Genomic DNA, 4894 nt, shown 5'->3' with positions numbered 1-4894 from the left:
ACAGATCCTTCTAGTTCATCCACCTGTACCATGTTGTTGGGTGTGCCTTCAACATTGGCACCAGCATCTTTTGATATCAGCTTCCGGAACATGGCTCAGTATTTATAACAGTGCTCTCTGCCCTGTATCAGACCAGACAGTACACCAGGCTTTTCAATTGTGTCATCTCTTAGACTCTCTCAGTACCCTTCAAAGACTCTGTGTGCTGCACACCACTCATCCATTAGTGTAACCAGTCCAGAAAAACTGTCACTTGCTCACTCTTGATGGGGCCACTGTGATGTTTATGTGGGTTCCTGGTCATGTCGGTCTGACAGGAAATGAGGCCACTGACACTGCTGCCAAAGCTGCAGTCCTTGTACCTCAGCCCACTTGTTCTTATATTTCCTCTGATGATCTCTGTGTTGCCATTTGTCAGCAGGTGGTGTCACTTTGGGATCACCTCTGGTCCTCCTTTCATGGGAACAAACACAGGGCTATGAAGCCTCTCCCAGCGGCTTGGACGACCTTCTCTCAACCCTCTCACTGCGAGGAGATCACTTTAACTAGGTTGCATATTGGGCACTGCCTCTTTAACCATAACCATTTGCTAATTGGTGCCACCCACCACTCTGTGCACATTGTGCCCAACTTTTGACTGTCCACCATTTCCTGATGGGATGCCCTTTTCTTTAACTGCTTACATTGCCATATCTGTGTGCCGTTTGAGTTATTGGCAGTTTTGGTGAAAGTCACGTGGACTGTCAACCATGTTTTACTTTTTATCCTCTGTAACAATATGGTGAAGGCCATTTAATTGTTAGTTCTGGACCAACAATTCCCTATTGTGTATTTTGTAGACCATTCTCAATGTCCCTATTTTTAGATGTCTTCCCTTCCATTGACTGGGACTGACATGTAGTCATTTTTAACTCCTCTCTTTGTCTTTGTCTTCTGCAGTTTTGACATGGGTGCTTATGACCACAGTTGTTTTTGTACCAAAAAAAAAAAAAAAAAAAAAAAAAAAAAAAAAAAAAAAAAAAAAAAAAAAAAAAAAAAAAAGAATGTGTAACCTCTGTTTCCTTTATGAGGGGTAGGCAGCCATCTTTGAGCTGTTACTCAGAAAAACTGTGTATTAAGTATGGAATAGCACAAGGCCCCATTCTGAGGACTGTTTTGTTTTTGCAGTACATAAATTACCTGGAACCAACCAACCTACATCATAAGTATATTGATAAGTCCTATAACACAAATCTGTTAGTCAAAGGAATGACTAAAAAAGAGTAACAGAATGAAATCATTATATGCATTTCAGACATTACAAGCTGTTATTCTGCAAACAATCTAATAGGAAACATAAAAAAGTTACTACGAATATACACACACTACAGAATAGACATGTTAGCCCCACCTGCAAAGTTATTCACCATAAAGTTGGAAAATATAAATGTTACAAAAGTTTGTTAGAATATGAATAGTAGAGGATCTAAGATGGATCCAACACACAAAATGTGTAACCAAGAAACTGAAGACCATCTGTTACTGCAATAAAAAATCTTTCAAGCTGTACATTAAAGGAAACAATAAAAAAATGTGTGCTTTGTCAAAGATGAATCTCTACTGTAATATGGTGTAACTTTTTAGGGAAACTAAAGTGCTGGCAAAAATTGTTTCACGTCCTAAAGATAGTTTTACAAGCCATAGAAAGGACAGCTCCAAGAAACTCATCCAAGCCTTCATTCACACAACTTCAAGTCCTTCCATTGCCTTGTTTATATTTCTTGGAAGTAATGCTTTTTATTAGGAAAATCTTATATGATGATAACCAACTTGTAATCAGAAATCAGGGTAGTCACTCACATAACATGTGAAGAGACCAGGATATACATGTTCAACATTGAAATACAACACTGAAACAAAATGGAGCCCTTCAAGCAGGAAAGAAGCCTGTTATGAAGCAAGCTGGTATATTTTTACTTCCCCTCTTGTTTTGCCATATGCCTCCTTAAAATTCATTTTTGCATTTTAACTGAGTACCATTAACATGTGTGAGTATAATCTGCATTTTCATAAAAGAGGAAGACTGGCCTCAGTTTTAAATAATATAACACCAGATCTAATTTTGTGCTTAGTTTTATGTATTCTCATGTCCATTGGCTATCGTAGTTTAATTTATTATTTACTACAGAAATTGATTGGTAATGGTGATTGTTGCCAACTTACGTGGTGGGCCTTAATCAAAATGATATTTCATTCAATTTTGATTTACAGTTAAATGCTTCTGTGGAGTTCACTTTTTTAACAATATTAATCTTCAGTGTAAATTATTTTTTATGTCAATGAATGTTAGACTCACTGAATCTTAAAGCATGAGCATATAAGTTGAACAACGGAATAAACTTTTCATATTAATTTCCTTGGCTAGACAGTTCACTTTAAAGCAAAAAATCTTTAGTTATTAATTACATTTGTGGCCCAAAACCCGCAAGAGTATTTTTTCTTACCTCTGTTAACCATTGCATTGCAGTTGGAGTCCTGGCTCTGGCTCTTGGTTGTTGTACTGAAAATAAGAATCTTAAAGCTACGTATTTTGTGCAACATTGGGCGGCTATGGAAAAAAATGTATATTATGTTAATAGCGGATGAGTTTTTCACTTCTGCTAATTTTTATAAGTTAATATCGCCATGTAATGGCGTCGTTGGCTGCATTGGCCGCTGTGATTGTTGCACTGTAAATTACTTGAATGCAGGTTAATTCAAGGAAGGCAGACATGAAATCAGGATCACCTCTTACAAATTAAAAGTGAGCAATAATATTAAATCAATATATTATCTGCTTAATTAGTATAAATATGCTTACATTTGACAGCACTCGCAAGATGTCCGTCTACATGCAACCAAGACAAGAGAAGAAGTGAAGATGACTAAAAAATTAACAAAAGAGCGTATCTTGTCACCTCTTCAGATCATTTTGTTATATTTCTTTGCCCTCAAAACTTACACAGAGAAATTATTATAATACGGATACATGAGGAAAATGTATATTCCCCTGAGCGGCTGATGTCCACTTATTACTCAATTTTTAAATGTCTCTTCTTTATAAATACTGTTTTTTAAGTCTTTTCTTATTATTTCACTGGGGACACTATAGTATGTAATTGACTTTCTAATTTATTTTGACTATTCCTAGTTAATATCTTTTGTTATAGGGTGAAATCAGTGATTGTTTTGTAACTTAAATTCTATTGTTGACTTATAAACAAATATAAATTATGGACTAATTTAAACATATGGAGGAACAACTAATAGTATTCATAAAGGATCTATTTGACTCTATTCGAAAACGTGTTAGCAAAGCCAGCCCTTAATTAATTCCAAAGTAATTTTCAGTTTCATCAAAAGTATTGTTTGCATAACTATATTTGTTAATTTCATGATTTAAACAAATAATACAGTTTAACTGTTCTAGTAGAAGAAACCTGAAAAGATGCAATTTTTCTATGTATTCACTTAATTTAATGAGTTACATTTTAACTGTAATTTCTGTAAATTAAACATTGAACAATGTACAGTATCAGTACCTATTCTTATGAGGATATATAAGGGCCCAATTTTTTTGGCCCGAGTCAGTCAGTCCACAGCTGAGTTTCAGACAAGAAACCTGTGTTGATTAGAACAACAACAATGCATCAAATTAACTGTGAAGTAGGAGTAACACAATTAGGCCGTGTGTTAAAACAGTGACAGTGTTTGTTCCATACATACCTTTTTATTCTTTAAGAACTGTGGACTGAGTGGTTAGGCTTTTACTGCTTGTAGATGTTCAACAGTAAACTGTTGTTGCAGTATGTGGATGTTTGCCTGCAACCTATTAATGAGACTTACTCAAAGTTAAACAATAGTTAACTGGCCACATATAACTGTGTACTATTGGGGGGGGGGGGGGGGAGTGTTGTTAACAGTGAAAGTAAAGGACTGTGAAATGCATTTGTGCACCTGTTGGCTACATCATTATTTAACCCCTTACCGCATACTGTGCCAGATATGGCACATACCACTTTTCTCTTTGTCAATCTCATATCTGAGAATATATTTCCAAACTGCATGTTGGGACAGATATGGCACACAGTCAAGAGTAGCTGTGCAAGTAGTGTATGCCATCTGTTGGGAGAGTAAGGAATTACATATTATGAATCTTTGCTTTGTGTTGCTAGCTGTTTACATCCAAGTTTGGTCACTCGAACAGTTGCATCAGGTACAGAAACGATTGATTTCAGTGTTTATATTATTTGCAGAGGGAAAAGGACATCAGTGGACAGTTATAAAGAGGTAAGTTTATATATTTGTTCATTATAATGCATATAATATTGAAAAATAGGTCTGTGACGGATATGGCACAACATGCAGCCATGAAAGCATAGAGTAAAAATTGAACACAACCTAATCTTTCCTACTAACATATAGCAGTTCATTTTCTTTCTTTTCAGCTCTGTTACTGCAATGAACGTAAGAAAGTTTTATGGCTCTTCAGCCATAATAAGAGTTATAGAGGACGGAAATGCTAGTGAAGATCCTGATATGTCAGATGACGAAACATTGTCCATGGAAAAAAACTTGCAAAATGGACATCTTGTTTTCTGTTTGGAATCAGACAGTGATGATGATATTAGGCCTAAGAGTTATAATACAAAAAATAAAAGTACTGTGATATCAGAAACGGACTCAGAAACAGAAGACAAAAGTGAGATTTGGTCTATTCATGATTGTGACCTTGAAAGCATTTCTCTTGCAGACAGGATGACAGCAATGCAACGAGATTCAAAACCTTCAACTAAGTTGGGGAAACCTACCATACATTGGAAACCAGGAAATTTGATTAGAGGGGATGATGAGATGAAATTCGCCGGAAATACTG

Source organism: Schistocerca nitens, chromosome 9 (genome assembly GCF_023898315.1).
Source record: "Schistocerca nitens isolate TAMUIC-IGC-003100 chromosome 9, iqSchNite1.1, whole genome shotgun sequence".
Classification (NCBI taxonomy): domain Eukaryota; kingdom Metazoa; phylum Arthropoda; class Insecta; order Orthoptera; family Acrididae; genus Schistocerca; species Schistocerca nitens.
Note: the sequence above shows the minus strand (reverse complement) of the source record.